General features: G+C 43.2%; 1 pseudogene across 1 annotated transcript; it reads left to right on the top strand.

Moving 5' to 3' along the window:
- The first annotated feature begins 22,880 nt into the window (after positions 1–22,880).
- LOC110503071 (splicing factor 3B subunit 5-like) lies at positions 22,881–26,699 on the top strand (annotated as a pseudogene). Its single transcript, XR_016491149.1, has 2 exons — positions 22,881–23,017; positions 26,270–26,699. The product of XR_016491149.1 is annotated as a splicing factor 3B subunit 5-like (transcript).
- Positions 26,700–27,239: the final 540 nt, after the last annotated feature.

The following is a 27,239-nucleotide window of genomic DNA, read 5'->3' as shown; positions in this document are numbered from 1 at the left end:
GTCTGAGACGCCGAAGCTTCCCACCATTAGCTGTGACAAATTGAAAACCCTAGTCATTGGCGACTCCATTACCCGCAGTATTAGACTTAATCATCCAGCGATCATACACTGTTTACCAGGGGGCAGGGCTACCGACGTTAAGGCTAATCTGAAGATGGTGCTGGCTAAAGCTAAAACTGGCGAGTGTAGAGAGTATAGAGATATTGTTATCCACGTCGGCACCAACAATGTTAGGATGGAACAGTCAGAGGTCACCAAGTGCAACATAGCTTCAGGGTGTACATCAGCTAGAAAGATGTGTTGGCATCAAGTAATTGTCTCTGGCCCCCTCCCAGTTAGGGGGAGTGATGAGCTCTACAGCTGAGCTCTATGAGCTGGTTGAAAACTGTTTTCTGCCCCTCTCAAAAGATAGAATTTGTAGATAATTGGCCCTCTTTCTGGGATTCACCCACAAACAGGACCAAGCCCGGCCTGCTGAGGAGTGACGGACTCCATCCTAGCTGGAGGGGAGCTCTCATCTTATCTACCAACATAGACAGGGATCTAACTCCTCTAGCTCCACAATGAAATAGGGTGCAGGCCAGGCAGCAGGCTGCTAGCCAGCCTGCCAGCTTAGTGGTGTCTGCCACTAGCACAGTGTAGTCAGCTCAGCTATCCCCATTGAGACGGTGTCTGTGCCTCGACCTGGGTTGGGCAAAACTAAACATGGCGGTGTTCACCTTAGCAATCTCACTAGGATAAAGACCTCCTACATTCCTGTCATTATTGAAAGAGATCGTGATACCTCACATCTCAAAATAGGGCTACTTATTGTTAGATCCCTTACTTCAAAGGCAATTATAGTCAATGAACTAATCACTGATCATAATCTTGATGTGATTGGCCTGACTGAAACTTGGCTTAAGCCTGATGAATTTACTGTGTTAAATGAGGCCTCACCTCCTGGTTACACTAGTGATCATATCCCCCATGCATCCCACAAAGGCGGAGGTGTTGCTAACATTTACGATAGCAAATTTAAATTTACAAAAAATATATATATGTTTTCGTCTTTTGAGCTTCTAATCATGAAATCTATGCAGCCTACTCAATCACTTTTTATAGCTACTGTTTACAGGCCTCCTGGGCCATATACAGCGTTCCCTGAATTCCTATCGGACCTTGTAGTCATAGCAGATAATATTCACATTTTTGGTGACTTTAATATTCACATGGAAAAGTCCACAGACCCAGTCCAAAAGGCTTTTGGATCCATCATCGACTCAGTGGGTTTTGTCCAACATGTCTCTGGACCTACTCACTGTCACAGTCATACTCTGGACCTAGTTTTGTCCCATGGAATAAATGTTGTGGATCTTATTGTTTCTCCTCATAATCCTGGACTATCGGACCACCATTTTATTACGTTTGCAATGGTTTGTTACTAGTACAGGGGCAGGCAAAAAGACAAGTCAAGAGGAGGCAGAGGTCAGTATTCCAGATAGGGTGCAAAAGGTTCAGAACAGAAACCAGAGACAAAGGGCTGTGAGACATGGGTTTAATTCTGGAAACATGAAAAGTGGGATGTATACAGAGGGTACGGGGCAACAAAAGATGAACAGCAGAGAGGCTAATGACCTTGGAGATGGGAAAGGGCCGATAAACCGGGAGGAGAGTTTGAGTGATTCCACCCGGAGGGGCAGATACCATTTGGACAGCCATACCTTCTCCCCGAGACGATACCGGCTAGCTGGGGTCCGGTGGCGATGCGCTTGTCGTCGAAACCTGGATGTGGTCTTGAGAAGGGCCGACTGGGCTCTCTTCCAGGTACCATGACAGCAGTGGACAAACATCTGGGCTGAAGGTATGCCGACCTCTTCCTCCTGCTCAGTGAAGAGCAGGGGCTGATACCCCAGGGAATACTCAAAGGGCGATAGACCCGTGGCAGAGCAAGGAAGGGTGTTGCGGGTGTATTCAACCCACACTAGTTGCTGGTTCCAGCTGGTGGGGTTGACGGAGACCAGGCAACGCAGAGTCGTCTCCAGGTCTTGGTTGACTCGCTCCGACTGGCCGTTGGACTGGGGGTGGAACCCGGAGGACAGGCTGGCCGACAATCCATTGAGTGTGCAGGTTGCCTTCCAGAAAATTTGATTTGATTTGATTAGAACCAGGATGAGAACTGAGGACCCTGGTTGGAGACCATGTCCTCTGGCAGTCCATGGATCCGAAGACGTGCTGCACCGTGAGCTGGGTTGTCTCTTTGGCAGAGGGTAGCCTGGGGAGAGGAATCAAGTGGGCGGCTTTGGAAAACTGATCCACTATGGTCAGGGTGGTGGTGTTGCCATCAGATGGGGGAGACCCGTGACAAAGTCCAGGGATATGTGAGACCAGGGATAGTGAGGGATAGGAGATGTTGAAGGAGACCAGTGAAGCTTGCCAAAGAGTCTTGTTCTGCTCACAAATCGTGCATGCGGTGACGAACTGAAACGTCAGAAACCATGGTAGGCCACCAAAAGCATTGTCGCACAAAGGCCAGGGTCCGCCGGAAGCCCAGGTGGCAGGCAAATCTGAAGGAGTGGGCCCACTCCAGGACCGAGGAGCAGACCGCATCAGAAACGAACATCCGGTTATCTGGTGTTTGAGATTCCGGAAGGCCCGGTCAGCAGCTCGGGACCACATGAACGGAACCTTGGGAGTGGTGTGTGCAGACAGGGGGCAAGCCAGGGTGCTGTAACCCCAGATAAAGCGACGACAAAAGCTGGAGAATCCCAGGAAACATTGCAGCTGCACCCTGGACATAGGCTGGGGACTATCCACCACTGCTCTCACCTTTCCGGGATCCATCTGTATGATGTAACCCAGAAAGGGGATGGTGGAGTGATGAAATTCGCACATTTCTGCTTTTACAGAAAGCTGGTTCTCCAGGAGGAGTTGGAGAACCTTTCGGACGTGTGTGTTCTTGGACGGAGTGGGAAAAGACGAGGATGTCATCGAGGTAGACAAAGATGAACTGGTTCAATATGTCGCAGGGAATATAATTAACCAGAGCTTGGAACACAGCAGGTGCGTTGGTAAGGTCAAACGACATGGCAAGATACTCGTAGTGACTGCTGGACATGTTGAAGGCAGTTTCCCACTCGTCCCCTCTCGTATCCGCATAGGTGGTAGGAGTTCCGTAGGTCCAGCTTGGAGAACACGGTGGCCCCCTTGAGCGGCTCGAAGGCCGAGGAGATGAGGGGTAGCGGGTGGCGGTTCTTCCTGTGATGTTGTTGAGACCACGGTAGTTGATGCACGGGCGCAGGATTCTTCTTGTGGAGAAGAAGGGCAAAACCCTCAATGTAGGTCTCCATAGCCTTGGTCTCCGGACCCGACAGACTACAGTCGTCCCTGGGGCGGAGTGGTGCCTGGATCCCGCAGACATATGGTCGGTGCGGCGGAAGCGAAGTGGCCCGGGCCTTACTGAACACTTCCCGGAGGTCCTGGTACTCCGCAGGAATGGTAGAGAGGCCCGGGGCAACTTCTGAGCCCCCAGGAAGACGTCCCAGGGCAGACTACAGGCAATGTGCGTGGCAGAACGGACTCCAGCCCATGATGGCATCAGCAGATTGTGTAGCTGGAGCCAAGAGAATCCCAATACCACGGGAACCTGAGGAGACATAATGAGCAGGAATTGGTTAGTCTCGCTGTGGTTCCCTGACACAAGTAGGTTGATGGGGGTGGTATTGTGGGTGACCCGTCCTATAGAGCGCCCATCCAGTGCTCTCACATCCATGGGAATGGAGATGGGCTGAGTGGGGATGTTGAGCTCGGAAGCCAGGGTAGCGTTTCTAAAGCTCTCATCGGCCCCAGAGTCGATGAGTTCTCGCAGAGATTTCGACTGGTTCCCCCACAGCAAAATGGCATGATAACTGGTGTGAGTAAGGGGAGAGGAAAAGTTCCCCGTATGGCCCACAAGAGTACTCGCTCTTACCGGTGAGCCTGGTCTTTTAGTTGACAGGTGGAGACAATTACCAGTAGTCCCGCAATACAGGCAACTTTTAGTGTGAAGACATTCAGCTGGGGACAGCCTAGCTCTGCCTAGTTTCATAGGCTCTAGAAGAGGTGAATCAGCAGTCTTCTGAGACTCTCAGGGGAACTTAGGTAGCCTTGGGTTCTCTCGGCAATGGAGCTGTCGGGGACGTCCGGGATGCCGCGGAGGCGAGGTGGAATCCTTGGACGGGCGAGTGAAATCGAATCTCCTCTCCTTCCTTCGCTCCCGCAGTCGCCTATCAATTCGAATGTTCAAGGCGATGAGCGAGTCGAGATCCGTAGGTTGTTCCCGGGCTGCAAGCTCGTCCTTTACTTCCTCTGATACTCCGTACAGGAACATGTCGAACAGTGGTTTCGGGTTCCAGGCGCTCAGCTGCCAACGTGTAGAAACCACCGCATAGTCTGCCACACTGCAGTAGTCTTGTCAAAGCTGGAGTAACTTCCGGGCAGGCTCTCTCCTGGACAATGGAGCATCGAATACTTTCTTTACCAATGCCACGAACTCCTCCAGACTGACGCATCCGGCCGACTGTTGTTCCAGTACTGCCGTAGCCCAGGCGAGAGCCTTTCTGGACATCAGCGTGATGAGGTGTACTACCTTAGAGTGGTCCGAGGGGAAGGAGGAGTGCTGCAGCTCAATGATGAGGGAACACTGAGCGAGAAACGCCCGACAGATGCCTGACTCTCCATCGAAGTGTTCCGGGTGAGTTAAGCGGGATTCCCGGGAAACCGGGGCGACCGGGGAGGCAGTGCTGCTAACAGCCAGGTTACTGTGGGGCTGGGAGGTTACTGTCGTGGTAGGCTGTCTAACAGACAACCCGCTGAATTTCTCCAGCAATGTGTTCAATGCTTGGTCATGGCGTTCGTCCAAGGTCTGGAACCCTTCTATAAGACCAGGAAGCAACTCCTCATGCCTTCCAATGGTGGCTCCTTGGGAGGATATGGCATTGTGGAGCAGGTCCGAGTCTGCTGGTTCAGTCATGGCCAGTTCGTACTATCACGTTTGAGGTAAGACCCAGATGCAGACAGTGTCGAAGTAACAAAAGTTTATTACTAGTACAAGGGCAGGCAAAACGACAAGTCAAGGGCAGGCAGAGGTCAGCAATCCAGATAGGATGCAAAAGGTCCAGAACGGCAAGCAGTCTCAGGGTGAGAGCAGGCCAATAATCCAGTGTGGTGTTGCAAGGTACAGAACGGCAGGCAGGCTCAGGGTTAGGGTAGGCAGAATGGTCAAAACCGGGAAAAACTAGAAAACAGGAACTAGAACAGAGAGAAGCAAGGGGAAAACCGCTGGTAGGAAACAAAACGAACTGGCAACAGACAAACAGAGATCACAGGTATAAATACACTGGGGATAATGGGGAAGATTGGCGACACCTGGAGGGGGGTGGAGACAAGCACAAAGACAGGTGAAACAGATCAGTGTGTGACAGTTATGGGTATGCTTGTAATCGTTAAGGACATGAGAAGCATTGCCTTTAGGAGTGCATTTTGTTGTTTGCTTATGGCCCTATACAGCTCGTTGAGTGTGCTCTTAGTGCCAGCATCGGTTTGTGGTGGTGAATCGACAGCTATGAAAAATATAGGTGAAAAGTATCTTGGTAAAAACTATGGTCTACAGCTATTGGTCTACAGCTAACTCAGGCGAGCAAAAACTTGAGACCTCCTTAACATTAGAGATTGCGTACCGGCTGTTGTTAACCCGAAGCTGCCGACCGGTCTTGACGATGCATGGGAAAACCAGCAAAATGTGTATTATCCATGTCCTTGTTCAGCCACAACTCAGAGAAACATAGAACATAGAATATTACAGTTCTTCAGGTCCCATTGGTAAGATAGTCTCGAACAGCTTGTCCAGTTTGTTTTCTAGTGATTTTATGTTCGCCAATAGAACGGAGGGTAGAAGCGGTTTATTTGCTAGCCAGCGTAGTGTCGTCAGGATGCTGGCTCGTGTACTTTTCTTGCACTGTCGCTTCCTCTTTCGAGGTCCTAGGATTAGAGCCTGGTCCGGAGTAAGCAGAATGACTCGTTGAAGTAGAAATTGTCATCGAAATCGCGGTTAGTGATCACTGTGGTGATGTCCAGAAGCTGTTTTCGGTCATAGGAAATTATGCCAGAGACATTATGTACAAAAAAAATTAAGATCAGTGTAAAAACACTCACAAAATAGCAGAATTGGTCAGGATCCTATAAAACAGCTACTATCCACTGCAGCGCCATCTTTACACACTGCTTTGCAGCATTAGGGAAATTAAATAGGAGTCAGGTTCAATGCATTTCTTTACGGTCAGTTACCGTGCTAATTGATTCCGACTTTTAATTTCTCTTTATATCCATAAAAGTTAACTTATCAGAATAGCACATGACTATTTCACAAGTTCCCATTTCTAAATCCACCATCATGGCAGTTTACCAATACATCAGTACACAGAAAGTATGTAATGCCATCGGACTAGAAGAAGTGACTAAATTAGGCCTAAATAGATTTTCAGCTTGGGTAGAGCTTGAAGATTCAAGCCCCTTGGGTGCTGCCATAGAGTCACATTAGAAGTGTCCATCCAAGAAGGCTTAAGGTCATTGGTCACAGATAAAATTACGGCAAATTACGTTATATCTACTGTAACTTTGATTGGACTGATCATGTCAACATCATACTTTCAACATCTTAGCTAGGAAACAACCAGTCATCATCATGAATCAAGTCGATAATCTACTGGCAAATTATTTTCAATCCTTGTCATATGAAGAGAAACTATAGATAAAATGTATCGGTGCTCATCGGCCATTGGACATAAACACTACACAATAAGTTGGAAATCGCAAATTCAACAATGAGTGGTTTGGAAGGAATCGGTGGCTAACTGCAAGCATTGTAAAGTAATCACTAGCCTGCTATTCAGTGGAGTGGGTGAGTGGTCTAAATCTGTGTGATAGGGGGCAGCATTTTCATGTTCGGATGAAATGCATGACCAGTGTAAACTTCCTGCTACTCAGGCCCAGAAGCTAATATATGCATATTATTAGTAGTATTGGATAGAAAATAATCTGAAGTTTCAAAACTGTTTGAATGATGTATGCGAGTATAACAGAACTCATATGGCCGACGAAAACCTGAGAAATATACAACCAGGAAGTGGGAAATCTGAGGTTTGTAGTTTTTCAACTCATTGCCTATCGAATATACAGTGTCTATGGGGTCATATTGCACTTCCTAAGGCTTCCACTAGATGTCAACAGTCTTTAGAAAGTTGTTTGAGGCTTCTACTGTGAAGTGGGGCGAATGAGAGCTGTTTCAACCAGAGGTCTGCCAGAGTGGCATGAACTGATCACGCGCGCACCCGTGAGAGCGACCTGCGTTCCATTGCATTTCTAAAGACAAGGGCATTCTCAGGTTGGAACATTATTGAAGATTTATGTTAAAAACATCCTAAAGATTGATTCTATACATCGCTTGACATGTTTCTACGAACTGTAATATAACCTTTTGAACTTTTCGTCTGAACTTTCGCCTGGACTTGCCCGCGCCTCGTGAGTTTGGATTTGTTTACTAAACGCGCTAACAAAAGGAGGTATTTGGACATAGATGATGGACTTTATCGAACAAAACAAACATTTATTGTGGAACTGGGATTCCTGGGGGTGCATTCTGATGAAGATCATCAAAGGTAAGTGAATATTTATAACGCTATTTCTGACTTTTATTGACTCCATAACATGGCGGGTATCTGCATGGCTTGTTTTTGTGTCTGAGCGCCGTACTCAGTTTATTGCATGATTTGCTTTTTCCGTAAAGCTTTTTTGAAATCTGACACAGCTGTTGCATTAAGGAGAAGAATATCTATAATTCTGTGCATAATACTTGTATCTTTTATCAAAGTTTATTATGAGTATTTCTGTAAATTGATGTGGCTCTCTGGAAATTCGGCAGATGTTTTCGAGGCACAACATTACTGACCATAAAGCGCCAATGTAAACTGAGATTTTTGGATATAAATATGAACTTTAATGAACAGAACATACATGTATTGTGTAACAGGAAGTCCTATGAGTGTCATCTGATGAAGATCATCAAAGGTTAGTGATTAATTCTATCTCTATTTCTGCTTTTTGAGACTCCTCTCTTTGGCTGGAAAATGGCTGTATGTGTTTTTGTGACTAGGCTCTGACCTAACATAATCATATGGTGTGCTTTCGCTGTAAAACCTTTTTGAAATAGGACACGATGGGTAGATTAACAAGAAGTTAAGCTTTAATTTGGTGTATGTTGTGAATGTATGGAAGTTCAATATTTTTGAATTTCGCGCTCTGCCTTTTCAGCTGATGTTGTCCGCTAGCGGAACCCCTAGCCCTAACAAGTTTTAAGGGTATCTTTTCCAAGCTTAACCTCTCTAGGTTAACGCTAACGTCCCACCATGCCAACATCCGTTGAAACTGCAGAGAGCTAACATTCTAAATACACCATTTGTTATAGTAAACATTCTTGTAAATACATGTATCTTACATCATTTAAAAGATTAATGTCTTATTAATCCAGCCGCTGTGTCAGATTTCAAAAAGCCGTTACTACGAAAGCAAACATGCTATTTTCTAAGGACTGCACCACACACACAGTATTACTAGCATTTTCCAACCAAGCATTAGCGTCATGAAAGTCAGAAATAACAATAAAATAAATTGCTTACCATTGAAGATCCTCCTCTGGTTGCAATGCCAAGTGTCCTAACTACACAGTGAATGTTCGTTTTGTTTGATAAAATCCATTTTGTAAACCGCTTGCATCATGATTTCCGTCTCTTTCAACTTTGGACGATGCGTTCGTGGTAATTACACACACTAAACAAACGTTTATCCAGTCATGGTAGGTTTCATTGCAATCCTCTGGTTGTTACTAACACAACCATACTTGATGGTTCTTTTCCCGGGACGTATTGACCGAAACAAACCGTTTTGAAGACACCAATCAAGGACATCATTGCGCACTAATGGTAGGACCGGTCTATCGTTGATTGACTGTATTTTGGCCCAATGACCACTGATCATCTTGAAATCTAGCTTGGAAGAAGCCAATGAGCTGAGGTAAACAGCAATATGTAATGGTTATACGTTTGAAGACCAGCCTTTGTCGTAAACTCTGGCGTAAAAGAGGTTAATTCGCCATTGCAAATCCTACTTGATGGAGCCACGGGTGTTATGCATAGCAGTACGTATTCAATAGCATCTTCAAAAAGTTCATATATTTAAAATATGGCGAATAAATCAGGAAAAGCTAAAACAAAGTCTAGCTATACAGAGTTAACCCAAATTATAGAGGAAATAGATAGATAAAGCGAGACCAAGTTGCTTCAGGAATATGAATCTTTCAGCGAAGCTAGTTTTGACTCCCAGGCGGAGGACATGTTTCTGCATGGCGAGGATGCCATGCTGGATTGGTAAGTTCTAATGCTAATGTCATTGTTTGAAATTAATAATATCAAATATTATTCATTTTAGATTTTTTTTGTTGATTTTCTTATTTTATTTGCAATATATGAAAATATCATCTGTAATGAAATTACACATTGGCTATACTGTGTGTGTGTGTGTGTGCGTGTGATATATTTAAAAATGTTATTTTACATAAACATGGAATGGAACAGCCCTTCACCACTTCACCATAGTGATTATGTTCCCTGTACTCTATATATATCTGTTTATTTTACGTGTTGATACAGGGCTCATACGTGAAAGTATTGTTACTGATTTTTAAAAATCTTTCACAGTGGCAGTGATTCTGATTATGAGCCGCCAATGTCTAGGTGTCCATCTCCCTCTGAAGCTGGTTCATCCAGCCGGACCCCAGCTGTCTCCGGCTCCACACCTACCTGGCCATCTAGAGATGTGAAGTCAGTGACAAAGAAGCGGAGGTGGGGAAGAGAAAAACCTGCAGACAGAGGGCCAGAGGGTCGTTGGCACTCTGTGTTAGAAGATGACGTGGAACCAAATCCACCAGTTTTTAGACCCAAAAGGCAGCCAGGACCTCAACTAGACATGACTGCCAAGTATAGCCCCCTTCAACTTTTTCAACTGTTTTTCACCTCGTCAGTTGTTGATTCCCTGGTGTTGGATACCAATAAGTACGGGGCTAAAAAGCAGGCAGGAAAGAAAGAGGCATGGAAGACCATTTCCATGTCAGACCTTTTCTGCTACTTTTCAATTGTCATTTATATGGGGCTGGTGAAATTGAAAACTCCAAGGGACTACTGGAAAACGTCAGCTCTCTATCAACTGCCTTTCCCCATGACTGTCATGTCTTGTATAAGGTTTCTGACTATCTCACGGGCGCTTCACATCAGTGACCCAGAAGTTGATGAGGAGAATGACAAGAAGAGGCACACCAAGGTTTGATAGGCTGTGCAAAATCAAACCTCTCTACCCCAACATCGTTGAGGCCTGCAAGACCTATTTTCAGCTCGCTCAGAACCTCTCCATCGATGAGAGGATGGTAGCCTCAAAGGTCAGAATCAGCCTCAAACAATACATGAGAAACAAACTAACTAAGTGGGGTTACAAGCTGTTTGTTTCGGCTGATTCTGTGTGTGCCTACACTTGCATTTTTTTTGTTTATGAGGAGAAAAACAGTTTTGCTACCGGTAATGGACTGAGTTATGATTCCGTTATGGGAAGGGCTACAAACTGTTTGTGGACAACTTCTACACAAGCCCTACCCTGTTTACAGAGCTGAGGAAGCAGGATGTGTGGGCTTGTGGCACCATTCGGACCAACAGGGTGGGCTTTCCAAAAACAAAGGTGAACGACATGCCTAAGCGGGCTGAGCGGGGTACCTTGCGATGAATCTTTGAAGATGGCCTGCTCTGCGATGGATCTGTGAAGTGGATGGATACCAGAGAGGTGGTCTTGTGCTCCAGTATCCACAAGTCCTTCAGTGGAGATCACGTCGTCAGGTGTGTGAAGGACGGTGCCGGGGCATGGAACACAAAAAATGTCCCCATTCCAGCTGCTGTGAAGGACTACAACAAGAGCATGGGAGGTGTGGACCTGTCAGATGCTCTGATAGGATACTACAATGTTGTCCACAAGACCATGAAATGGTACAAGACATTTTTCTATCATTTCATTGACATTGCTGTGGTGAATGCCTTCATCCTCCTGAAGGAAATGGCTAAGAGCTGTGGACAGCCCCCCATCTCACAGCTAGCCTTCAGCGAGCTGCTCATCCAGGAGCTTGCTAGCTACAGCAAGTCCACTGTAACACCTTCTGTCCCCTCCACCTCTGTCCCATCTGCTCCAACCAGTGGTGTTCACCTGCCCAGATTCATCTCTGCAGGCATTATTGTGCCTCAGGGCAAAAAGGGCACAGTAGTGAGACGTCGTTGTGCCCTTTGTCACAGGAAATGCCCCATCACCTGCACCACCTGTTCAGTAAGCCTTTGTTTTACAGCAGAATGCGACTGCTATGGGGCATGGCACCAGCAGCACAATATTGTGTAGAGGACTGAGGGTCTTCACAATATTGTAAATAGAAAAAAAGGAAAAAATAGTTAGCCTTGTTAATTGTTTGTTTTATTATTATTATTATTATTATTATTATTATTATTATTATTACTATTTTTTTATATATGTATTTTTAATTAATCAAATTTTTTGGGTGTGTGTGTGTTAGAATAGCATTTATGTATTTTGTATACAGTTCTTTCCTTCAAAATGTATCACTGTACCAATTCGGCAATTTCCTGCCTGCTTTTTAGCCCCGTACTTATTGGTATCCAACACCAGGGAATCAACAACTGACGAGGTGAAAAACAGTTGAAAAAGTTGAAGGGGGCTATACTTGGCAGTCATGTCTAGTTGAGGTCCTGGCTGCCTTTTGGGTCTAAAAACTGGTGGATTTGGTTCCACGTCATCTTCTAACACAGAGTGCCAACGACCCTCTGGCCCTCTGTCTGCAGGTTTTTCTCTTCCCCACCTCCGCTTCTTTGTCACTGACTTCACATCTCTAGATGGCCAGGTAGGTGTGGAGCCGGAGACAGCTGGGGTCCGGCTGGATGAACCAGCTTCAGAGGGAGATGGACACCTAGACATTGGCGGCTCATAATTCGAGAAATAGCCAGCTCATCACCCAATCTCAGTGAGGGGAAAATTGCATTTCCCTACTGAATGAGGCTGCCTGAGGAGTATGTCAAAGGCAGTACAGTATGTCATAGTGGAGGAGACTGTAATAATCTCCCCCCTACAGGCTCCGTGCCTGCCGGCTGAAGAAAGCACCTTGTTTGAGGAACATCGCTCAACCACTGCAGCACTTTAGACACTACAGTACATCACACTCATAATTCATGGTAATTTGTTTTTATTGTTTTAACTATGAGTAACTGGAAATCACTACCATTTTTAGAAGGATCTGGACCAATACATCCAACTGAATGGTAAGATCAAGTCTCTTCTCTGTCTGATGAAGCAGGCTTGTTGGTGGTTTTGGGGCCCACCACTCAAGCAGACCGCCAAGCACAGGATCATTATCCAGTCCAGAGTGGCACACACACACACACACACACACACACACACACACACACACACACACACACACACACACACACACACACACACACACACACACACACACACACACACACACACACACACACACACACACACACACACACACACACACTTAGTCCAGCACTAAGCCATGTAGCCTGAACTCTCTGTTGACAGAGTGACTTGTGTTATGGGCAGCTTGTAAGAACCTGAAAGGAAGCCGTATGCCCACCAAACCCAGGGCCTTCTAGGCACTATATTAAGCACTCTATTCGTTGCCAAGGAATCTGTTCGCCTCTCATAAAAAGCACATGACTGTGTTTCTTTCCAATTGCCACAATTTATATCAATGAAGTATTCTTTATTTAGTTTATATTGCAAGTCTGAAGCATATTTACATAAAGCAAATCTATAAAACGGTGTAAAATGTTTGATGAATATAAAGCGCAGGCTATTGATCCAAATCTCTTTTCAAAAGTGTGTGAGCATATATGAAATATGAATGTATTACCTTTAAGAGTTCTGGCATTTCGCCAAAAAGCACTTACAGTACAATTAAACCACTTCTTTTCTCATTACAACTACAAGTCAGAGAGGCAATCAGTGTTCATTTAGAGTCAACACCTGCATCTCCTATACCTACACTCTCAGAATAAAAGGTGTTCATTTAGAGTCAACACCTGCATCTCCTGTACCTACACTCTCAGAATAAAAGGTATTCATTTAGAGTCAACACCTGCATCTCCTGTACCTACACTCTCAGAATAAAATGTGTTCATTTAGAGTCAACACCTGCATCTCCTGTACCTACACTCTCAGAATAAAAGGTGTTCATTTAGAGTCAACACCTGCATCTCCTGTACCTACACTCTCAGAATAAAAGGTGTTCATTTAGAGTCAACACCTGCATCTCCTGTACCTACACTCTCAGAATAAAAGGTGTTCATTTAGAGTCAACACCTGCATCTCCTGTACCTACACTCTCAGAATAAAAGGTGTTCATTTAGAGTCAACACCTGCATCTCCTGTACCTACACTCTCAGAATAAAAGGTGTTAATTTAGAACCTAAAAGGGTTATTCGGCTGTTAAGCCTTTGTATAACCTTTTTTGGTTCCATGTAGAAATCTTTTGGGTTTAATGTATAACCCTTTACACAGAGGGTTCTACCTGAAACCAAAAAAGGTTATCCTATGTGGACTGCCAAAGAACCCATTTGGAACCCTTTTTTCTAAAAGTGTACAGTATGTTCCCTTGGAGACAGAAGAAACTCTTATTTGGTGGTAAATACTACAGTGAGTGAAATGGGATTCTGAGAATTTGTATTTTATTTTATTGAACCTTTATTTAACTAGGCAAGTGAATTAACAACAAGTTCTTATTTGCAATGACGGCCTACCAAGAGGCAAAATGCCTCCTGTGGGAACGGGGGCTGGGATTAAAAATGTAAACGTAGGACAAAACATCCAAGAGAGACACTACAACACTATATAAAGAGAGACCTTAGACAACAACACAACATGGTAGCAACACAGTACGACAACAACACGGTAGCAACACAACATGGCAGAAGAACAACATGGTAGCAGCACAAACATGGTAAAAACATTGTAAGGCACAGAGGAAAGTTAGGTAATAGTTTTGGCATTATTCGTCTTGCTCTAAGAGCCCCGTATATTTCATTACTATGGCAACACAGTCCCCATCACAAAACTACACTCCAGTTTCAGTGACACTCCAGAAAACATGAGCACATTGAAAGAGCAACACAGGCCCCGCTCTCTCTCTCATTTTAATTGGATAGTCTATTTTCAGCAAAGTGAAAATGAAGGACTTTCATGGCCTTCAATAAATGTATGTGATGTTTATATAATTGTGATAAGGTTTTACAACCTGTGTGACAAGAGTAATTGATCATGAAACTGTGCTCTAAACAGATATATTTCTCATAGTTGAACCACAGCAGCCTTCTGTTACTGTGATTATGATTGAAGCAACAGTTCCCTCTGTCAGATGAGTTCTCCTCATAAATATCAATGTTGGCGTGTAATAAAAATGATGATAGCTTTATCCATCAATATTCTTTATATATAGGTGGTTATGGTGGCATACCTTTTTCTCATCAGGTTCACACAGTTTACAGTAGATTAGTGGCCAATACAGATCACTTCCTCTCTTGGCTTGTGATAGTTAGGCCTCAAGAGATGGACAATTAGATGGACCCAAAAATGGAGGCCTTTGCACTTGATGAAATATGAATTAGGATTAAATACAGACAAAAAAATCAACAACTACTTATACAGGATACTTCCCTGTTCATTGAAATAAGACCTTGGTTCACATTCACAAGGAAGTTTTTTTAATTGCTTTTGTCATATCTAGAATTATATGGGATTATATTACAACTGCAATGTTATTTCAATCTGTATGATTTTTATGCAATACACTCAGTTGGATTGATTGCAAACAATGTTCAATTTAACAAATTCATGCGTGCATCAAATCCGTCATGATTTTAGTACAAAAAGTAGTAATGAATTATAGGAATTATAGGTTCTCTATGTGGCTGGCTTTGTTTCCCACCCGACATCGTTCTATTTTACACATACGAGACATTCCGATATGATCCCAATTCCTCTGTGAATGACGCGCTGAACTGAAATTGTAGACGTCGTCGTACATATTTGAAAAAACGTCTTGAGTTTGAGTAAGTAGCTAGCTATGACAGAACATTATCAATGTGAATAACTAAATAGATTTTGTTATTTTCGAAAACACATGCTAGCTAACCCTTCGAGCTAAAGTTAGCTATTTAGACTAGCCAGAGTATAAACAATGCATGGGAAGTGTGTAAACTCAACTAGCTAATTAATTTGTTAGTTACCTACTTGTTACTCACAAATCAGTGTGATAAAAGTGTTTAAACAACACAACATGTGAAATCATATGGCAATAACGTGACAACAACAGTACACGTCCTATCGCAGGGTTCCTCAGCTGGCGGCCCTCTTGCCAAATTTGGCCTGCAAGAGGTTTTATTTGGCCCCCCAAGTTTTCGTAGCAATTTCTTTTCTTCTATTTTTTTGAAAGATAGCTAACGGGAATTATATAATTGATTCAACTAACGTTATCAAAAACACATTTAGGTTTAACTTTCATAATGAATCAGAAAATCAATAGCTAGCTAGATCGTTCTGGTTGTTCAGCAAAGTTAGCTGGCTAGCTAACTAATTAATATGGCTTTATAGTATACCCCTCAGGTCTGTAAACCTATTGCCAGGTTTGCTGGCTTCCTGACGTAGCTAATAGCAATAGCTAGCTTGCTGATTAGCTTGGCCTCATTGAAATGTTCATAGCTAACTTGCCTTGTATCGCCACAATGTTTAGGGTGGGGTGTTATGGGACTAAATAAAACATTGGTTCTGGTGTTATACTTTGTATTCCATGTTATAGAGAACACACAACATTTTATTTCATGGGGATAGGATTTACAATTGCTAAGATCTTATTTTCAAGTTACCAGAAAAGGTCAACAGTTGCAGACAGGTAAATGTTAATCCCTAGTCAATAATGGCACTACATTTTTGTGCAATATTTCAAGGTAGGGTGGTCATATTACTGTTCTGCAAAACGTAGTTTGAAACAATTTGAAACAATTCATGAAATTACAATACAGGTTTTCTGCATTATGTAAATTAGATATTTAATACGCACACCACACATCTCCACACACTCACACACAGCACCCCTACCAAAACACACACACAAACACACACAGCCTATCACAGACACACACTTCTCAGCATCCCAACACACTCACACAGCACCCCCACCAACACACACCACATCACACATAGACTAACAAGACACACACACAGCTTAACACAGACGCACACTAAAGCTAAATTCAAACGGCATCTACGGCATCATAGTGCATCAAGTCTATTTTTCTCGCATCTACACGGTGCAATGCTGGTAACATAAGCAAATAAATTGTGTGGGTCGTTTGTAGAAAAGTTATTATGATCTTCCCTATGCTAAGTAAACTAACGATGTAGTTTAAAATATATTGGTCTGTAAACTAAGGTTTATCAGTCAAAGAGGCTATCAGCCCAGGTACAGTGGCTCCTGTGGGACATCAAAAGTCAAAAGGAACTCACAGCAAGAACTCTCAGGGGATACGTACAGTAGCAAACAAATACAACTGTTCATTAAGGATTTTCATGACAATGATGTTGGCATATGCTACACAGTGTATGTGAATTGACGCTCGCTACTCTCGCACGCAACTATCATGCCATTGACGGGCGTCTCCATGTGATTTCATCTTAAGTCTGAAATGTAACATAGTCTAATAACATACACTGAACAAAAATATAAATGTAAGTCAATTGAAATAAATTCATTAGGCCCTAATCTATGGATTTCACATGACTGGGAATACAGATATGCATCTGTTGGTCACAGATACCTTTCAAAAAAGGTGGGCGCATGGATCAGAAAAGCTGTCAGTATCTGGTGTGACCACCACATGCTTTATGCAACGTGACACATCTCCTTCATATAGAGTTGATCAGGCTGTTGTCCCATTCCTCTTCAATGGCTGTGATGACTTGTTGGATATTGGCAGAAACTGAAACACGCTGTCGTACACGTTGATCCAGAGCATCCCAAACATGCTCAATGGGTGGCATGTTTGGTGAGTATGCAGGCCATGGAAGAACTGTGACATTTTCAGCTTCCAGGAATTGTGTACAGATGCTTGCGACATCATTATCATGCTGAAAGGTAAAGTGATGGTGGTGGATGAATGAAACGACAATGTGCCTCAGGATATTGTCATAGTCTCTGTACATTCAAATTGCCATCAATAAAATTGAATTGTGTTCGTTGTCTGTATCCTATGCCTCCAATACCATAATCCTACCCCCACCATGGGTCACTCTGTTCACAACGTTGACATCAGCAAACCACTCACCCACATGACGCCATACATGCTGTCTGCCATCTGCCTGGTACAGTTGAAACTGAGATTAATCTGTGAAGAGCACACTTCTTCAGTGTGCCAGTGGCCAACGAAGTTGAGCATTTGTCCATTGAAGTTGGTTGTGATGGCGAACTGAAGTTAGGTCATGACACTGGTGAGGACGATGAGCACGCAGATGAGCTTCCCCGAGATAGTGCAAGCATTTCTAATCACATTTATAGTAAAATAAATTATGCAGTAGCTGTTTTCATAGTTCTGACAGAACATATTTTGGTCACAAAAATGAAAAACAATATACCACTACTTCTTACTAGTAACACATTTGTTTTCTAAACTTTACAAAGCATTATAATCTGTTTCTCTGTGTTTTGTGTTGGTGTAATTTTGTCTGGTAAAAGGTCTGAGTGGCTGGTAGATTTTTTTGATCTACCTGCCATTGTGACTGGTGGACCAAAAAGTACATTTTATGCCCTGTCCCAAGCACAAGGTACACCTGTGTAACGATCATGCTGTTTAATCAGGTTCTTGATATGCCACACCTGTCAGGTGGATAGATGATCTTGGCAAATGAGAAATGCTCATGAACAGGGATGTAAACAAATTTGTGCACATTTTACTTGAGAAAAAAAAATGGTGCTTAAGGAAAATTTCTGGGATCTTGTATTTCAGCTCATGAAACAAACATCTGACCAACACTACTTGCTGCGTTTATATTTTTGTTCAGTACAGCTTACCTCCAGGTAGGCCTACATGTGAGTTTGGTTACATTGTAATGTTATCTTTGGTGTTGATGAGTTAAGCTAGTGATAAACTGCAGCAAATAATTAGCCTAGGCACAGAAGAGGCAGTGAGCTCTTAGCCAGCTGCACAAAAAGATAGATGGGAAACATTTTCAATTCACTGGTATTGTCAAATGACTGCCTCGCCTGGTTCACCAACTGCTTCTCAGATAGAGCTCAGTGTGTCAAATCGGAGGGCCTGTTGTCCGAACCTCTGGCAGTCTCTATGGGTGTGCCACAGGGTTCAATTCTCGGGCTGACTCTTTTCTCTGTATATATCAATGATGTCGCTCTTGCTGCTGGTGATTCTCTGATCAACCTTTACGCAGAGGACACCATTCTGTATACATCTGGCCCTTCTTTGGACACTGTGCTAACAAACCTCCAAACGAGCTTCAACGCCATACAACACTCCTTCCGTGGCATCCAACTGCTTTTAAATGCTAGTAAAACTAAGTGCATGCTCTTCAACCGATCGCTGCCCGCACCCTCCCGCCCGACTAGCATCACTACTCTGGATGGTTCTGACCTAGAATATGTGGACAACTACAAATACCTAGGTGTCTGGTTTTACTGTGAACTCTCCTTCCAGACTCACATTAAGCATCTCCAATCCAAAATTAAATCTAGAATCGGATTCCTTTTTCGCAACAAAGCCTCCTTCACTCACGCCGCCAAACATACCCTCGTAAAACTGACCATTCTTTTGGAGAGATTGGAAACCCAAATTGGTCTACACGGACAAGTTCTGGCCTGGTTTAGATCTTATCTGTCGGAAAGATATCAGTTTGTCTCTGTGAATGGTTTGTCCTCTGACAAATCAACTGTAAATTTCGGTGTTCCTCAAAGTTTACCTCTTGGGGATGTCATTCGAAAACATAATGTTAACTTTCACTGCTATGCGGACGACACTCACCTGTATATTTCAATGAAACATGGCGAAGCCCCAAAATTGCCCTCGCTAGAAGTCTGTGTTTCAGACATAAGGAAGTGGATGGCTGCAAACGTTTTACTTTTAAACTCGGACAAAACAGAGATGCTTGTTCTAGGTCCCAAGAAACAAAGAGATCTGCTGTTGAATCTGACAATTAATCTTAATGGTTGTACAGTCGTCTCAAATAAAACTGTGAAGGACCTCGGAGTTACTCTGGACCCTGATCTCTCTTTTGACGAACATGTCAAGACTGTTTCAAGGACAGCTTTTTTCCATCTACGTAACATTGCAAAAATCAGAAACTTTCTGTCCAAAAATGATGCCGAAAAATTAATCCATGCTTTTGTTACTTCTAGGTTAGACTTCTGCAATGCTCTACTTTCCGGCTACCCGGATAAAGCACTAAATGAACTTCAGTTAGTGCTAAATATGGCTGCTGACTAGAACCAAAACATTTGATCATATTACTCCAGTGCTAGCCTCCCTACACTGGCTTCCTGTTAAGGCAAGGGCTTATTTCAAGGTTTTACTGCTAACCTACAAAGCATTACATGGGCTTGCTCCTACCTATCTCTTTGATTTGGTCCTGCCATACATACCTACACGTACGCTACGGTCACAAGACGCAGAACTCCTAATTGTCCCTAGAATTTCTAAGCAAACAGCTGGAGGCAGGGCTTTCTCATATAGACCTCCATTTTTAAGGAATGGTCTGCCTACCCATGTGAGAGACGCAGACTCGGTCTCAACCTTTAAGTCTTTACTGAAGACTCATCTCTTCAGTGGGTCATATGATTGAGTGTAGTCTGGCCCAGTGTGAAGGTGAACGGAAAGGCTCTGGCGCAACGAACCGCCCTTGCTGTCTCTGCCTGGCCGGTTCCCCTTTTTCCACTGGGATTCTCTGCCTCTAACCCTATAACAGGGGCTGAGTCACTGGCTTACTGGTGCTCTTTCATGCTGTCCCTAGGAGGGGTGCGTCACTTGAGTGGGTTGAGTCACTGATGTGATCTTCCTGTCTGGGTTGGCGCGCCCCTTGGGTTGTGCCGTGGTGGAGATCTTTGTGGGCTATACTCGGCCTTGTCTCAGGATTTTAAGTTGGTGGTTGAAGATATCCCTCTAGTGGTGTGGGGGCTGTGCTTTGGCAAAGTGGGTGGGGTTATATCCTTCCTGTTTGTCCTTGTCAGGGGGTATCATCTGATGGGGCCACAGTGTCTCCTGACCCCTCCTGTCTCAGCCTCCAGTATTTATGCTGCAGTAGTTTATGTGTCGGGGGGCTAGGGTCAGTTTCTTATATCTGGAGTACTTCTCCTGTCTTATCCGGTGTCCTGTGTGAATTTATGTGTGCTCTCTCTAATTCTCTATTTCTTTCTCTCTCTCGGAGGACCTGAGCCCTAGGACCATGCCTCAGGACTACCTTGCATGAGGACTCCTTGCTGTCCCCAGTCCACCTGGTCGTGCTGCTGCTCCTGTTTCAACTGGTCTGCTTGCGGCTATGGAATCCTGACCTGTTCACCGGACATGCTACCTGTACCAGACATGCTGTTTTCAACTCTCCAGAGACAGCAGGAGTGGTAGAGATACTCTTAATGATCGGCTATGAAAAGCCAACTGACATTTACTCCTGAGGTGCTGACTTGCTGCACCCTCGACAACTTCTGTGATTATTATTATTTGACCATGCTGGTCATTTATGAACATTTGCTCCACTCGGCACAGCCAGAAGAGGACTGGCCACCCCTCATAGCCTGGTTCCTCTCTAGGTTTCTTCCTAGGTTTTGGCCTTTCTAGGAAGTTTTTCCTAGCCACCGTGCTTCTACACCTGCATTGCTTGCTGTTTGGGGTTTTAGGCTGGGTTTCTGTACAGCACTTTGAGATATCAGCTGATGTATGAAGGGCTATATAAATACATTTGATTTGATTTGACTATCCTACCGATCCATGACTTCGGCAATTTCATTTACAAAATAGCCCCCAACACTCTACTCAGAAAACTGGATGTAGTCTATCACAGTGCAAACTGTTTAATCACCAAATCACCAAATCCCCATATACTACCCACCACTGCGAGCTGTATGCTCTCGTTGTCTGGCCCTCACTACATATCCATCACCAAACCCACTGGCTCCAGGTCACCTGTAAGTCTTTGCTAGGTAAAGCCCCGCCTTATCTCAGCTCACTGGTCACCATAGCAACACCCACCCGTAGCACGCACTCCAGCAGGTATATTTCACTGGTCATCCTCCAAGCCAACACTTTCTTTGGCCATCTTTCCTTCCAGTTCTCTGGTGCCATTGACTGTAACCAATTGCAAATATATCTGAAGCTGCAGTCTTATATCTTTCTCTCTAACTTTAAGCATCAGCTGTCAGAGCAGCTTACCGATCACTGTACCTGTACACAGCCAATCTGTAAATAGCCCACCCAACTACCTCATCCCCATATTGTTACTTATCCTCTCGCTCTTTCGCACCCCAGTATCTCTACTTGCACATCATCATCTGCACATCTATCACTCCAGTATTAATGCTAAATTGTAATTATTTTCGTCTCTATGGCCTATTTATTGCCTTCCTCCCTACTCTCCTACATTTTCACACACTGTACATAGATCTTTCTATTTTTATTTTCTTTTGTGTTATTGACTGTACGTTTATTTATGTGTAACTTTGTTGTTGTGTTTGTCGCACTGCTTTGCTTTCTCTTGGCCAGGTCGCAGTTGTAAATGAGAACTTGTTCTTAACTGGCCTACATGGTTAAATAAAAGTCAAATAAATAAAAAATGCTATGTTTCTATCGATTGTAAGGCTGTAGCTACTGAATTCTTGTCGTTTTTGCTTGAAAGACAATTCTGAATCAATAGGTAGAGTATTTTCTTCAGATGTTCTTTTTTCATATCATCATACAGTCCTTCTCTCACCCTGGGATTTATGGTATTGCCGGTTTAGTACACAAATAATAGCGAATTTCCATGGAAGCTGCTAGCTAAATATGCTAACAAGCGCAAACGAAAATAAATGAATCGCAAAGACAGTCAATCCAGGTCATAAAGTTATACATACACAATCATTCAAAAGTTTGGGGTCATTTAGAAATGTCCTTGTTTTTGTCCATTAAAAAACATTAAATTGATCAGAAATACAGTGTAGACATTGTTAATATTGTAAATGACTATTGTAGCTGGAAACGGCTGATTTCTTGTGGAATATCTACATAGGCGTACAGAGGCCCATTATCAGCAACCATTACTCCTGTGTTCCAATGGCATGTTGTGTTAGCTAATCCAAGTTTATCATTTTAAAAGGCTAATTGATCATTAGAAAACCCTTTTGCAATTATGTTAGCACAGCTGAACTCTGTTGTCCTGATTAAAGAAGCAATAAAACTGGCCTTCTTTAGACGAGTTGAGTATCTGGAGCATAAGCATTTGTGTGTTCGATTGCAGGCTCAAAATGGCCAGAAACAAAGACCTTTCTTTTGAAACTCGTCAGTCTATTCTTGTTCTGAGAAATGAAGGCTATTCCATGGGAGAAATTGCCAAGAAACTGAAGAAAAAACTGAAGAATGTCATTTTTGGTGAGTTTGGACATTTACAAGCAAAATTGAACAAGAGACATTGTGCAAATGAAGAAAGTTTTGACACATGCAGTACTAGCTCTCTAACAACATGTCTACAGGCTGTGTCTGTGTGTAGTCTGGAGTTGCTAGGGCAACGGGCCTGACTGCTTGGAGAAGAGGGGGGAGGAGAAGACCATGGAGAACTGAGAGGAGAAAAACGCAAGGTAATCAAGATAGCAGTGGCAGCTGTACAAATAACTAATCGAAAGGGCTTTGACTTCTCAAACACGGCAGAAAGCTAACACAATATGATGCCTGTCACCGTATTAATTTAGCTACTTAAAACACATAAGTAATATCTTGCTGCATTTTGTAAACACAGATCTAAAATTCTTGTTATTGTAATTTCTGCTCGGCATCAGACTAATTTTACACTTCTAAACTCTGAGAATTCATGAACAGGCATTCTATCAGCAGACAGCACTCTGTATGATGTGTAGACTGCCTACAGGGAGGAGGTGAGGGCCCTCGGAGTGTGGTGTCAGGAAAATAACCTCACACTCAACGTCAACAAAACAAAGGAGATGATTGTGGAAACAGCAGAGGGAGCACCCCACTATCCACATCGACAGGACAATAGTGGAGAGGGCAGTAAGTTTTAAGTTCCTTGGCGTACACATCACGGACAAACTGAATTGGTCCACCCACACAGACAGCGTTGTGAAGAAGGCACAGCAGCGCCTCTCCAACCTCAGGAGGCTGAAGAAATTTGGCTTGTCACCAAAAGCACTCACAAACTTCTACAGATGCACAATTGAGAGCATCCTGTCGGGCTGTATCACCGCCTGGTATGGCAACTGCTCCGCCCACAACCGTAATGCTCTCCAGAGGGTAGTGAGGTCTGCACAACGCATCACCGGGGGCAAACTACCTGCCCTCTAGGACACCTACACCACCCAATGTCACAGGAAGGCCATAAAGATCATCAAGGACAACAACCACCCGAGCCACTGCCTGTTCACTCCACTATCATCCAGAAGGCGAGGTCAGTACAGGTGCATCAAAGCAGGGACCGAGAGACTGAAAAACAGCTTCTATCTCAAGGCCATCAGACTGTTATACAGCCACCACTAACATTGAGTGGCTGCTGCCAACATACTGACTCAACTCCAGCCACTTTAATAATGGAAATTGATGTAAAAATGTATCACTAGCCACTTTAAACAATGCCACTTTATGTTTATATACCCTACATTACTCATCTCATATGTATATACTCAACTCTATACCATCTATTGCATCTTGCCTATGCCGTTCTGTACCATCACTCATTCATTTATCTTTATGTACATATTCTTTATCCCTTTACACTTGTGTGTCTAAGGTAGTAGTTGTGGAATTGTTAGGTTAGATTACTCATTGGTTATTACTGCATTGTCGGAACTAGAAGCACAAGCATTTCGTTACACTCACATTAACATCTGCTAACCATGTGTATGTGACAAATAAAATTTGATTTGAGCTACTTTTCTCCCTGTATGTTTCTCTGTGTAGCCAGCCTTTATTTATATATATATATATTGATTGACTTTAAGCAAAACATTAGGAAATGTAACTGGCTAAATACTTTATTTGATAGGGCTAAACATTAGAAATATGATGGCCATGCATCGCTTCTGCATTGTAAGCCACATTTACTTGTGTGGCTGCCAGCCAAAATACTATTGTCATTTGATAAAAATGAAGCTATTTTGTTTCAAATATGTTGCACTAATGTATTTTCTGTGAAGGAAAACTATAGTTGCATGTCCCTGATCACTCTATTGAAGAGAAAACCCACTTAATTTTCAATATAAAACACAACCCCTGTCAATACACACCTGGGCTCACCTGCACCTGCTTTCTCCTGTTGTGCTATTAACAAACAAACACGTGACTGGCTCAACTGTTCTGGGGAACTAAGTCATCTTCACAATGTGAAATAATGTGACAGATGAAATTAAGAATGTGATCAGCATTATCTCCTAACGTATTGCACAAATTGACTGCAGGTATTCACTTAAAACAATAGACGCTAGGACGTAAGATGGACATAGATTTTGAGACATGACATGTTTTCATATTTTAGTATGCGCTTTCATATTAATTTGAATTTCCTGTTATTTTTCGAAGACTTCTCACAAAAACAAGCATCTCTGTAAAATGTCAAAGCCTTTTATATTTAATTCAGCTAGTGTCATGCTAATTTTGCAACCCACGAAAACAACTTTTAAGACGACGACCATAAAATGTAAAATCCTCAAGAGTTGTTACGAGAAACCTGCACTGCTATGTCAACAAAGCTCAGTAATTATTATTGGATGTACTGTATTAGGTTACGAAACAGGCTTGGGCGGTATACTTTATACCAGGGTATTTGGAAATAGCCAAGGGATGGTTTTTCAATACCATATATTTTTTAAGTACATTTTAATATTTGTTGCAATTTTTTTGTGTTCTGTGGATTCCAGAAGAAAGATTACGAGTTCAACGGGAGAGTGAGTCTGTCAGGTAGCCAGTAGAAAGATGACGAGTTCAATGGGAGAGTGAGTCTGTCAGGTAGCCAGTTGATTATTATTGGAGTCAGTTGTGTTAGCTGGGGGAAAAGTGTGACAACAATCAGGCCCCTGAGGACTGGAGTTGCCCATCTCTGATCTACCCATCTAACATATGCATTTTTGATTGGACACCCTATACACCCTTGGACACCCTTTCCTTGTTTTCCTTATTATGCTGTAGTTAATATCACACTTCAAAAGGCGGGTCAGTGTGTGGCTCTCAGGGTTTGTTGATCACCTGAGGCATGAGAATATAGCACATGGGGATGTGTGAAGCTCACTCCTCAGCCTGAAGTGTCTCCACTTGCGCCGCTGAATAGCTAGCTTTTCACGTGGATTGACTGGTAAGACCCCAGTAGGGTGGTCTCGTGTGCTAGCAAGGCAGAGTTCCTGGGTTCAGAGTTTGGTTTGAGCCGAATTCGGTGTGAGCTGAATCCGGTGGAAGCGATACTCGCTAAGCAAGCAGCGTGATGTCTGTTACACACTCACAATGTAAAATCTAAATACACGTGATGCATGTGCCAAGCTCATTCAGGTGTTTACATGGTTTTGCGTCTGTTGGGTGATATAAATCATAATGGCAGTAAAAGTATGTGTGATAAAACTCTCCTGTTTCTTTGGTTTAAATTTCCAACGGCATAAGGACCAAATAGGTGGACAACTGGCAAAGTTTAAAGGACAGTTTCTGGCTATACAAAGCAAATTACAAAAATGTCTAAGGTTGTTTGAAAATAAAAGACTCACTCTAGGAGCTCAGATGCAAAAATTTAATTACCAACGTTTCGACAGCCAAGCTGTCTTCATCAGGGTATTGCTAAGTTTGTAACATTGGCTAAATAACAGCTATATGCACTGAAATAATTTTCCTTCCTTGTCCAGACATCTGCCTGAAGATGACAGACAGCTACAACCTTCACAGCCAGTTGGAGCATCTTCAATCTAAATACATTGTAACAGGCTATGCGGACACCAGGAAGTGGGAGTGGTTGGTGAACCAACATCAGGACTCATACTGTTCATATATGGGTCACTTTGACCTGTTGAATTACTTCTCTGTTGCTGAGAACAAGAGCAAAGCCCGAGTGCGCTTCAATCTCATCCTGTGGCCCACCTTCGGACAAACCTGACAATTACTAGGCTAAGGACTTAAACTGAGAATATGTATAACTTTGTGTTTTTACTGTTCGGCTGTCCAAATGTATCCATTGTTGATAAGAAGCTTGAGGCTCGAGATGCATGACACGGAAGGAATGTTTATGAACAATGTATAAGTTTCCCATCAGTGTGATGTTTGCATAGAAAATAAACATTGGGGATAAAGTGGTTGTGGTCAGGTGTCCTTATTTGTCCCCCCAAAATTGTCATTTTCCCTTACCGCCATCATCTTGTGGTTACAACTGACAGTGAGGTTTGAGAATGATAATTGTAAAATGTTCTGTACATTGCACCCATATAAGAACTCATTATCAATGACTTCAACAGTTATCTAAACAGTTACTGTTTCTGAATACAGTTTCTGTCAATCTGAGAGTGTGTTCCTTTACCTGATATTGATCAAATTAGGCCTAATGCCCAGAAAACTGTCTAGAGAGTGATATGACCACAGACCTGGGTGGAATATGTCAATACTTGAGGTTCACATGATCTATCTTACCTGGCATGAGTTTGCACTTTTGGGATTATTTGATTGAGTTTATTTGCAGCAGGTATCCTAACTGCTAAAAGCATTGGGCTTATAACCAAAAAGTTTATGGTTCGAATCCCTTAGCCGGCTAAGTGAAAAATCTGTCTATGTGCCCTTGAGCAAGGTCCTTGTTAGTCGCTCTGGATAACAGCGTCTGCTAAATGA

The sequence above is a fragment of the Oncorhynchus mykiss genome, chromosome 23 (assembly GCF_057628025.1).
Source record: "Oncorhynchus mykiss isolate SJ-2025 chromosome 23, ASM5762802v1, whole genome shotgun sequence".
Lineage (NCBI taxonomy): Eukaryota > Metazoa > Chordata > Actinopteri > Salmoniformes > Salmonidae > Oncorhynchus > Oncorhynchus mykiss.
Note: the sequence above shows the minus strand (reverse complement) of the source record. Positions and strands in the feature narration are given on the sequence as shown.